The sequence below is a fragment of the Hydra viridissima genome, unplaced genomic scaffold, assembly GCF_058129835.1.
Source record: "Hydra viridissima isolate aposymbiotic clone 2 unplaced genomic scaffold, HvirCarnegie_v1 scaffold_17, whole genome shotgun sequence".
NCBI classification, from domain to species: domain Eukaryota; kingdom Metazoa; phylum Cnidaria; class Hydrozoa; order Anthoathecata; family Hydridae; genus Hydra; species Hydra viridissima.
In genome coordinates this window covers 24,808-37,641 of record NW_028324316.1, presented here as the reverse complement: position 1 = coordinate 37,641, position 12,834 = coordinate 24,808, and the positions used below count along the sequence as shown (strand labels likewise).

At 35.1% G+C, this 12,834-nt stretch overlaps 1 pseudogene; it reads right to left on the bottom strand.

The window, feature by feature from the left end:
* Positions 1 to 9,963: 9,963 nt before the first annotated feature.
* LOC149876882 (uncharacterized) lies at positions 9,964 to 11,451 on the bottom strand (annotated as a pseudogene).
* Between the last annotated feature and the right edge of the window lie 1,383 nt (positions 11,452 to 12,834).

Sequence of the window (12,834 nt, the reverse complement as noted above, 5' to 3'; positions counted from 1 at the left end):
AACCGAGAACTGGAAAGCGGGAGCCGTTTGAAAAGCGTGATTTGAAAAACGCCAAACACCCTTGGATCAACATGTTGAGAATGTACTGCGCGGACAGACCCAAAACCGATTTGTTTTTTAACGTGATGATGAGAAAAGTGTACCAGCTGTCTTGTTTAGACGGAAAAAAGCCCGGATTGTTGGAGGTGTTTGGCAGCGAGGTCATGAAAAAATCCTTTCTCGAGCAGCAAGACAAACTGATGACGCTGTTTACGAATCACGTTGTCGTCAATCACTGCCAATGGACCGAAAAGACCACGGTCTGGCGCACAACAGCTGCAATTGGGACGGAGCTTGAATCGCCTTTCCCATCATAAACGTTTACGCTCACAACTCGTGGTTCGACATCCAAGTGCTGAGCTTGAGCTCTTCGTTCGAAAAGTGCTTCAGCTTTTTCAAAGAAAAAGTAGAAGAAGAAGAAGAAAATAAAGAAGTGGAAAAGGAAAATCCCAAAGATCCTGAAGAGAAAAATCACAAAGACGTCGCGCGACACTGTTCGTTGGAAAAAAGCTCTTCACCATCGCCAAGAGCGCTTCCAAAATCGCTCTTTACACATTCGACGGCAACGTTCGAGTCGTTGACAGTTTGAAAATTCTCAACCAGTCTTTGGATTCCGCCACTTCCATGCTCGGCGAAAAGCTGCGTCAAACTGTGAAAGAAAACATGGTGGCGTTTTTGACGGAAAAAAAATCATTACGGAAGGTTTTGATCGCTTCGAAGAGCTGAGCGCGTTGCTGAACAAAAAACGGTTTTTCCCTACCAGCAGATCAACGACAAACGATTGGATCTAGAATACGGAGAGTGTCCTTCGATTGAGCTGTTTGCCGACAACCATCTGAGCAAGAGCAAACCAAAAGAGGAGGAAATGTTAAAAATTGCGCCCGCTTACGAAAAGGTCGCGCGAATGTGGAAGCTTTTGAGGTTGAAAACGCTGAGACCGTTGCTGGAAATATACGCCGTGATGAACACGATGAGCTTGGGCACCGTGCTGATCAACTTTAACAACAAGATGTTTGAAAACACCAACTATCGTATAATGAACGTGGTGTCTGTCTTCAAGTTAACCAGCTTGTTCAACGCGGTTGACAGAGGAGTTTCGATTCGCTTCCCTCAGTCGCTCGAAAACCACGAACTGATTGAAAAAATGCTAAAAGGTGGAATGGCAACCAAAAGCGTTTGCAAGTACGCGGCCGACACGACCGACTTTCCTATCGGCGTCACGCTTCTTTGCAACTACCGACAGTGCGTGAAAATGTACGACGAAAACGGACAATACGCTCGCGCTCAATTGGAAATCAACAAAATCTACTGCGTCGTTTCTTGCTGGAATTTTCCGCTAACGCGAAACATGGTCAAAAGCAACATCAAGCGCAGGCAAGAAGCTCTTCAGCGCGGGAAAAAAATCACCGCCAAAAACTGCAAGTTGTGCAACAACGATCATTGCGGATGGTTTTATCAAGACGCGAGTAAGCGCAAGACGTGTGTTCCCGTCAACCATCAAGAGAAAGCCTTGCAACACGTCGTCAAAAGAACGAGAACCATCATCGAAAGATTGAACGACGACGAAGGGTGGGCGTTGCGCGACGTTATCGAGATGATCGACCCTCGTGGAGCGTTATATAATCGACACTTTTGCTCATCGAATACGATAGGACAGAACGTACGTCACTCCCATATATACCTACGACGAGTATTACAAAGAGTATTTAAGGGAACACCTCGTTCGAGACAGCATGCAAAGCAACGTCAACGGCATTCGGATCATCGAAAACACCCTCGATTTTGCCAAAAACCTCAACAGCAAGATGTATGTGTTTAGATGTACGTGAAGTAATGGAAGAATTTTGCAATCATTATCGGTTGGAATTCGTTTGAGCGTTGAGCAAAAGTTGCGCGGGAGACGTTCGAAAACTGTGCAGCAACGAACACATTGCGGCGTTAAAAGAATGCGAAGAAAATATCGTAAAGGATTGGTCGATTTATCAAAACAGACGGCGCATGATCGACAATCACACCGTTCCTCATTTTAAAAAAAAGCGTATATAAAGTTTTTTTTTCGTGCGTTAGGGAAAAAAAAAAATAAACGACATGACCATGGCCGTCTGTACTAACAGGCCTCGTAAACGCGTTAATCGGGGCCTAGGGCTGGGGGCTAATTTAATACTCTTAAGCTAATCTTGTATTAATAAGTTCTAGCGACATCTTGGTTAATTTTCAAATTAAGTAAAATATTATCTTGTTTGAATCTAAAATCTATCTAGAATGCCTAAAAAATGTTGCGTGACCAACTGTAATGGTAATTACAATAAGCAAAATAAAGAAAAAGTTTTTCGGCTTCCTTCTGAAAAAGAAGAATATAATCGTTGGATGAATGCCATTCCACGAGATAATGTACCTGACAGCCCAGATACAGTTGTTTGCGAAAGACACTTTCCACCTGGATATCCAACAGTTACCAAATTTGGCCATAAAAGGCCTCGCGATCCTCCATCAGTTTTCACATGTGTCAAGCCTAGTTTGGTACCTACTTTTTCACCACCATTAAGAACAACTTTTAAAGCATCTTCATCTGTCCGGAACATTATAGCCGATGAACTTGATATGTTTTTAGCTGCTGATAAGATTTCATGTTTTAAATCATTACATCAGAAGCTACAAAATAAAGAAATTGATTTTGGTGTAGTTGATGTAACTTGGTATTTAGCTGGTGAACATTTGCTAATCATTCAGTCAACAGACTTTGAAGAAAACTCTTCAATTGTCAGATTTATGCTTAAGATTAAGAATGATCTTACTTTTGAGGGATACTTTTGTGGAGTTAAGTATAAAATTGCATCTCTATCTCAAAATAGGACTTTCATAATTGATTCTTGCTCGAAATTACAAGCTATTAATTTTTTGAATAACTTAACAAAAGGCAGAAAAATTATGAATCTTTTGCAGCTCATTCGTGACATGAGCTCTACTACAATTGGGAAGAAAAAATACAGTACAGAAACTATAGTTAGAGCATTTGATTATTTTGCGATTTCAAGATCATTATATGAAAGATTAAGGGAAGATTTTGAACTTCCAAGTATTTCCCTCTTAACAAAGCTAACTTCAAAGCTAGATTCTGCAATGGATGATACAGAGTTTTTAAACTCAGTTTTTTCAAAGCTTGACTATGAAATGCAAAAAAAGTGTATACTTTTAATTGATGAAGTCTATGTTAAATCATCGCTTACTTATCATGCTGGCTCAGTCTTTGGTAAAGCAGTAAATAAACCAGACTCTTTAGCAACAACTGTTTTAAGTTTTATGTTAGTGTCACTTTATGGGGGGCCACAATATCTGTGCAGAACTTTACCAGTTTGTGAGCTTGATTCTGAATTTCTTTTCGAACAAACTCAATTTGTCTTAGAAGGAATAAAGAGAGCTGGAGGGGTACCTGTAGCACTAATATGCGACAATAATCGAGTAAACCAAGTACTATTTAAAAAGTTTGATTGTGTTGATCCATGGTTGACTCAAGACAATATGTTCTTGTTATATGACTTTGTGCATTTACTTAAATCTGTTCGTAATAACTGGATCACAGAAAAAAGTCAAAAGTTACGTTATGAATATGATAGGAAAACGAAATATGCATGCTGGTCTAGTATCTTAAGCTTGTTCAAACTCGAAGGAAACAGCATTGCAAAATTGTCTAAACTTACAAGTGTGTCTGTTGCACCAAAACCTATTGAGAGACAAAAAGTGTCTACTTGCCTACAAGTCTTTTGTGATGAAACTGCAACTGCTCTAAAATCCAACAGCAGCATAAAAGAAGCAGATGATACCATTACTTTTATTGAAATATTTGTAAGATTCTGGAAAATTGTCAATACAAAAGGACCTTATGCTGATATTCGATATAAAGAACCAGACAGAGCAGTTATATCAACTTCAGAAGATGCTAGACTGGCATTTTTACTTTCTCTTGCAACAATGGCAGAACAAATGTCCAGCAAACAGGGAAACAGACAATTTCAGTTGACCAGAGATACAGGTGCAGCTTTAGCTCATACGTGTCATGGTTTAGTAGCCATTACTAAATTTTTGTTACAACATTCTTTTAAGTATGTAATACAGGGAAAATTTACAACTGACCCACTAGAAAAAATGTTTGGAAAACTTCGTCAAGGATCTGGAGGCACATATTTTATCAATGTGCAAAATGTCGTAGAAAAATTTAAAATTCAGAGAGCAAAAATAAGTTTCCATATTGGTATAGATATTAATTCTTTATCTGCAGAAAGTGGACATAACTGCCAAAAATGTGGATACTATCTTAGCAGTAATGCTATTGATATTTTGACAATTTGCCTGAGTTAGAAAAGAGTTAGCAAATAGATACAAAACGAGGGGCCGTTCCAATGCGTCAAGAAATCCAAACACGACATTTTCGATCCTCGTTTAGATGCCTATCCCGAAAACAGCACTTTGGTAGGACCCACTAATTACGGGAAAACGACTATGGCCTTGAATCTAATCAAAATCGGCAAGTATCTGGACGCCAAAATGCTATTCGTGTTGCAGAGCAGACTTCACCGTTGCAGCTCGAGGCTTGCGTTCCATCACGACTTCGGATTACAATCGCGTTCGAGCGGTATATTTGACGATCGTGGAAAGCGTGGAACGGTTGGACCAAGCAATATTGCGCATTTCGTCGTTGAGCTTGAAAGCTTTTGGCGTGCAAAATAACAAAAAGAGACAAATCAAAACGTTGGTGCTCTTTGACAACATCAGTCCTTTGTGTTTAAAAAGCGAGCAGCATATGACTCTTTGCTCGAGATTATTTTTCACAGCGCTCCTCATCATTCGGCTCAGTAGCAAAACTTGGAATGGCATAACAAGCTGGTGATAGTGTTTAACGCCTGTTCTTCAATTCACACAGTGTTTCAAAACGAGTTTCCGTCCGGCGGACGTCGACTCAAACAGCCCATTGTCGATCTGTTGGACAACAAAACAAAAGAAGGCAAGCACTTGGTTTTTTTTCGAAAAAATGGCAGCGTGGCTCGTTTGAGAAGCGCGTTGGACAATTCTTCGCAGCAAGAAGTTTTCCTCTCTTGAAAGAGTTTATCAAATTGCGTTTGTACTATTATGCTGACGAGTACGCGTTTTCGGAAAAAAAAAACAAAAGGGCAAAAACGAAACGATAAAAGCGTTTGTTTGCGAAAATTTGACGGCGTTAAAAGATTATTTCAACTCGGTTAGTTTTAACAAATAATTGCAACAAATATATGTCGTGCGTGACAAAAAAAAGAAAAACTTGCATCATTGATTTGTTGAGATTTAAATTTGATTCTGCTTATATGAGTTCTGTTTTTGATTTGTTAAAAAACATGAGAGAAAATGTTTGGCAAACACGTCGACTTTTTGTCAAAGATCCTTCGTCGACAAACGAAGAAATAAACGAAGAAGAAAACGAACGAGAAAAAAACGATCGCGTTCGAGGGTTTGCCTTCCAAACCGCTGTTTCAAAACGACAGCAACGATTCGATGCACCATTGTATGAAAAACGAGCAAGAGTACAATTGAATGGCCTTGTCGGACATGAAGCTAGAAAACGTGCTTCAAAACGAAACCGTGGGAATACCCGTTCAGCTTTGTGGGAAACGTGGAAACTCACCGAATGAAACGGACACTTGTTTCGCAAGCTTTTAAAACACGACCATACCTACGCCTTTTACAAAAGAATAAGATACATGGAATTGTCTCGTTTGCTTAATTCTCGTTTGCTTAATTTCAAGTTCGACTTTGAGCGGAGTTGCGCATCCGAACCAATATTTGCCCTCTAATGCAAACGAGTTGATCCGGAGCGAGCGCGAAAAAACAATCATTTTCAAAGACGAGTTTAAATTGCGTTACCCTCCGTTAAAAACGCCTTTGCAGTTTCCTGATTCACGTTTCAATCACGAAAACGAGCGTTTGTTTTTGAAACACATTTCTCGATCTCCCGCAAAACTCGGAGGGAGTTTGTCTTACTTCGACATGGAGGTGTGTCATTCCGTCGAAATCAATCATCCTCAACTGAAAGATTTGAAGATTTGAGTCGTTTACGGAAACAGAGCGATGGACGTCGACGAAAACTTGAAAGGCTTGTACGAGCATCTCACCAGCGACGCGCCAGACAATTGTGAGCTTGACGAAAGGGAAAAGTATTTTTTTTTCAAACTGTCGTTCAATCAATAACCGACGGCGTTTTACTGAGCGATCGCTCTTTTCCATTTTCAAAAGCCTGGAAGATGCAATTCAAAGCTGACGTCACTTTCAAAAAAAAAAAAAACGTCGAATGGGAAAACGTAGCTGTCAAAAAAGATTTGGAAACGGATCCGTTTTATCCCATCACGCAAGGCATGTTCGCCAAAACTTGGCTCGGAGAAACGCCTTCACAAGCTGGCAAAATTCCCAAACGCTTCTTAGGAAACGTCGAGAAGTTTTTGCTGCAATGGGAAAGAACGTTGATGATGAGATACGCCAAATTTGCCGCTAAAAATCAACACTATTCATTCATTTATGTTCAACTGCGGACGTTACACAATACAAAGCTGATTATGTTAGTATTTAATTAAATTCGAATAAATTTTCTTTGTTGTGAAGCTTGGTTTAAACATATTGAGACTATTACTTTGCAATTCATATACAATTACAATTGTGATCTCTGGTAATTTTGTCGATATATCATGAATACTTTTGATTTTATCAGTAGATATTTAACTCACGTATTTAGAAAATGCAACTGTACTCGATGGTTTCGGCACATTATTTACGTATGGTCACGTCAGTAGACCGCTACAGTTTGGGGCACTACTGAACAAAAACAATGGGGCACATCTGAACGTGTTCAGGTTTGCCCCCTGGTTTGTTTGACATGCCCCCATAGGTCATGTTTGACTTTAAAATAGGTTTTCGCCAAATTAGAACTACGATGCTGTTATTAATTCTTAGATCTGTAGTTCATTAGTCCTCTCTCTCTCTCTCTCTCTCTCTCTCTATATATATATATATATATATATATATATATATATATATATATATATATATATATATATATATATATATATATATATATATATATATATATATATATATATATATATATATATATATATATATATATATATATATATATATATATATATATATATATATAGCTACTAAACCCTGCTAAAAATGAAATTGGAAGAATCAGTAAAAATATACTATCAAAAATAAACCATGATATCAAACGTACACTTGGTCTCAATCAATGGATATGTACGCAAAATGTCACTGATTGGTTTAAGATAATCACTGAAAAACACCTGTATAAGTTTCTTATCTTTGACATAAATGACTTCTACCCTTCAATCAATGAAAATCTTTTAAACAACGCAATTAGCTTTGCTGAGAAGCACGTAACAATTAATAATGATCAAAAAATGATTATCAAACACGCAAGAAAATCGATACTCTTTAATAACGATCAAGTTTGGGTTAAAAAGAAAAGCGGTTTGTTTGATGTTACCATGGGTGCTTTTGACGGTGCTGAGGTTTGTGAACTTGTTGGCATTTTCCTACTTTTCCAACTATCGCAACATTACAACAAAGCTGATTTTGGACTATATCGAGACGATGGTTTAGCTATATTTAAAAACACCAGCGGCACGCAAATGGAAAGAATAAAAAAGCACTTTGTTCAAATCTTCAAAGACAATGGCTTACTTACTTCCATCCAATGTAATTTGAAAATTGTCAATTATCTTGACGTCACTTTAAACCTCAATGACTGCTCTTTCCGGCCTTATAGTAAACCTGAAAATGTTTTAAGCTATATTCATGCTGAATCCAACCATCCTCCTAATATTTTAAAGCAGATCCCGCATTCCATCGAGCTACGATTGTCTGCCAATTCATCTAGCGAACAAATCTTCAGAAATTCTTCTTATATGTATGAGGAAGCCTTAGAAAAATCAGATTACGACCAAAAGCTTATATACATCCCCAATTTACAACCTGTTAACAACAAAAGTCGTAAGCGAAGAATTATCTGGTTCAATCCTCCTTACAGAAAAAATGTTTGCACAAATATAGGAAAGCGGTTTTTAAACCTGGTCGACAAACATTTCCCAGTTACCCACAAACTCCATAAGATTTTCAATAGAAATTACATTAAAGTGAGCTACAGCTGCATGCCGAACATAAAAGACATCATAAATTCCCACAACCAAAGCATTCTGCAAAAAAACCAGCAGCAAAAAAACCAGCAGCAAATAAACCCCAACATTACAGAAAAAACCTGTAATTGCATCAATAAAACTAAGTGTCCTTTACATCAAAATTGTCTTGCAAAAAACATAGTCTACCAAGCCACCATCTCTTCCAGCAACCCAGTAATGAAAGATAAAATATATTACGGCATCAGCGAAACACCTTTCAAACTAAGGTATGCGAACCACCAAAAATCCTTTAACATTGAAAAATATAAGAACGACACAGAGCTATCGAAAGAAATATGGAAAATGAAAGAAGAAAATTTCACACCTATCGTTAAGTGGAAGATAATCAAACATTGCAAATCGTACAACCCGGCCACAAAATGTTGCATGCTATGCCTGCATGAGAAGTACATGATTATTATGTTTAATGAAGGTACCTTATTGAATAAGAAGAACGAATTGATTTCAAAATGCAGGCATAGAAATAAATTTCTTCTTTCGAAATTTGATACTGGTGACTAGGCCTATATTATGCCTTTCTTTTCTTTTCTTTCTTTCTTTCTTTCTTTCTTTCTTTCTTTCTTTCTTTCCTTTCTTTTCTTTCTTTCTTTTCGTTCTTTTCTTTCTTTTCTTTCTTTTCTTTCTTTCCTTTTCTTTTCTTTTCTTTTCTTTTCTTTCCTTTCTTTTCTTTTCTTTCTTTTCTTTTCTTTCTTTTCTTTTCTTAATTTCTCTATTGCTTTCTTTCATTTCTTTACTTCTTTATTCCTTTCTTTCTTTCTTTCTTTCTTTTCCTCCTCTTTTTCCTAATATGACGTCAGAGCACACGATACAGTAATTTTTGCAATTTGTAACGGTTTTTATAGATTTTTGATTTGTATTTCATGGCTGATGATTGCCGCTAGGCATGAAACTTTAAGTACCATACATAGTTGTTGTTTCTTCGTTTTATATATATATATATATATATATATATATATATATATATATATATATATATATATATATATATATATATATATATATATATATATATATATATATATATATATATATATATATATATATATATTAGGGGAATTCAAAAAAAGTAAATTTTTAAATCTAAAAAACCATAATCAAGCTAATAATTTAGGGGAAAAACGACCGAAAAGTGGTCATTTTTGGGCGTCTTGAGGAAGGGGCTCTATCTTTTTTTTCTGTTATATGTATATAGGCCTATATTTTTGTTTAAAAATATATGGTTTTTTTCTTACTTCTCAAAAATCTATGTTTGGTGGTATTGAAAATCATGAAAATTAGTATTTTTGTGGTTAGGTTAGGTTTATATATATATATATATATATATATATATATATATATATATATATATATATATATATATATATATATATATATATATATATATATATATATATATATATATATATATATATATATTTATAACCAAATAAATAATGTGTATATATAAACACACACAGGGCTTCTCTGACTATTCTCAAGACATGCCGGAGGGGGCAACCAACTTCATTTTGCCAGAAAGAATGAACAGTGTTTGGCTGTGACCTCAGCAATGTCGTTTATCTATATTGATTTAACTACTATTTATCTATATTGAAAAATCAAAATGAGTAGATAAAAAGATAAATTTCTATTCAAGTTTTATAACAGAAAAAACATTTGAAAATCTAATAATAATCAAGTTTTAACCACACCAAGCCCCATTTTTAATCACACCAAGCCCATCATTAAACTTAATCTTCGAAATTGTACTGATTATAGATCGAACTTTGACCGCAGTGAGCAATCTGTTGTGCTTTTCAGTTTCATCAGAATATCTATGAATATACTGCTCCATCATACCAATTGACCGTTCTGAATTGTCATTTACAAAAATCAAAGTTTCAGCATATTTTTGAAAACTTTTGAAGCATGACTGAGTATGCCAATAGTTTGGTGGAAGTGAGAGCCAGTCTTAAACTCGTTGCATATCAAACCCAATCATGTCAAAAATCAGGTAAGAAAAGACATCAACCAAGGCAGACAAGGATGGTGGAATATATGTATTCATTTTATAAATTTCCATGATATCTTGCTTTACTTTATTCTCAGGTTTAAAATAGTCAGAGCTAGGCATATCAAATGACAGAATTGCTGATTCAATTTTTGCCTTCTCGTCTGATGCTAACTCATCATCTAGTAAAACTAGAGGCATCATTGTTGAAGCCAAATACCAGCAATGTTTATACTGAGACTCTAATACAGCATCGACAGCTAATGGGTTTGTACATACCTTCTTGTACAGATGCATTTGATGTATGGCTGTAATATCAAGAAAAGGAGCTTTGATGACATCCTCAGACTGTAGATACCATTTTGCATAAAAGCAAACAATAAAATCTGTAATAAGCTTAATTTCAATTTTTAGTTTATCATTTTCCTGAACAAATGTAAGTTGATTGGACAAAAGCAGAAGCTTTAGATAATAAATTGCTTTTCCTAAAAATCTTTCATGATGAATAGCACCAGTTTTTCTTACTTTTTCTGCAAGCTCACTTCTATCATCTCTTATAATACCTGGTTTACCAACGTATGCTTTGCAAAATGTTAATGACTTCATAGCTGCCTTTTTTAAAAGACTGCTTTTAACCTTATTCCAATCAAACCGTAACAGTAGTAATGAATTATAGTTAAAATTAGGTTCTTCAAAAATATTTTTTAGCTTTTTGAAAAGAGAATTATCAGCTCCATTAGTTTCTTCATTGGTCACTAGTTTCTAAAAGTGAAGCATTCTTAATTCAATCACATGATGCTACATGCTATTTGGAGGAGATATTTATCTAGTTCCTTAGATATTCTGGAAACTGATCCTTTATTCGTCCCAGTGTTGGATGATGTTGTATCAAAGCATATTCCTCTAGTTTTTGACGTAAGTTGATACTCATTAATTAAGTTCATTACACCTAAGAACTGATCTTCACCAGTGGATTACACTAGTGGAGGTACTCCAAGTAGGTAAGTCTCTCCATTAATGTTAACTTAAACAGCCATTCTATCCCTCTTTAAAATTTTTTCTTTAATTCAAACAAGGTTTTGCTATCAAAATGAATTAAACATGGATATGGAGATGCGTCTATAGCTGCTTTAACATCTTCTTTTGAAATGGTTGCCATTTTTCATTTTCTTTTTTCATTTTTCTATATGCGGTAGACTGACTGCTTTTAATTTCTTTAAAATCAACACCTGATTGATATAGAATTGCATTTGCTACCTTGTTAAGATTCTTTTTCTTATTTAGTTTAGAAGTTTGATCTTTTAAGTCAGTTGCCAGCATTATGCCGCGTCCAAGAACGGAAATCTGAAACTTCTTTGAAGAAGAGGTGACTCAAAGTGCAGCTGGTGAAACCCAGTAAACACAGACTTGTTTAGAATTGGTCAATATATAGTCAAAATTAGTCGATAAATTTACAAAACGTTTAGCGACCAATTATTGATCTAAAATAGACGTTCGATTTTTGATCTACATTTCAAACTTTTTGACATATACGTTAATTAAACGTCTATCAAACGTTTAGAATTTCGACTTACATTAGTTAATATCTAAAAGTTGGATTGACGTTCAATAAACGTATATGCTAAAATGTCTTAATGATGCACTTCAAACCTACATAGGTTTGAAGTGCATCCTTTAAACAATTTATTTAAACCGTTTATTTAACGGCGACCAACGTTTAGATATTGACTTACGTAAGTCTATATTATAAATTTTATTGACTATTAGAAATTGAAACAGACAAAAATGAGTCGCTCTGACGTCAAACGAAAACAATCGAATCGGCCGTCCTGTTGAACGAGGTGCATTGCGCAGAATAAGGAAAAATCCTCAAGGAATTTTTAATAGTAAAGAATGTGATAAAAAAAATAATTATAAACGCATGCCAAAAAATAGCATATATTTTTTATATCAATGAACAAATATTTAGTAATGATTACCTAATACCTAATAAAATCATCATTTCGGTAATTTTGTATAACAGTTGATTTGCAATTAGCTGTTTCTCAGTTAAGTTATGCGAAGAAGTGGTAAGGTTACCGGTACATGTGATATAAAGATTATAATACGTGAATAAGTGATTATTAAAGAATTAGGAAAAATTGTATCATGAGAAAAAGTGGATATATTTTTTTATAATGCTAAAATTTAGCCATGCTTATAGGCATGGTGTACACCATGCCTATAATGGACACCTATGTATGTATGGACATGTGTCCACTTTCTTATAAGAAAATGGACGCCAAGTTTATCATGAGAAAAAGTGATTATGCATCTAAGCATATCCACTTTTTCTCATGATATTAAACTATTATAAATATAGTTATTATTATTCATAAGTAAGATAAATTTTTTATGTTATAGTAAAACATTTAAAGATATTAATTTAACAATGTTTATAATATTTTACTTATGTCTTTATTAAGTAACCTCTATGGTTAAGAGGACATAACCTCAGAATTTGCTAATTTACTTATTAAAAATCAATTATAATTTACTGATTTACTAGGTGTTATTTATCAT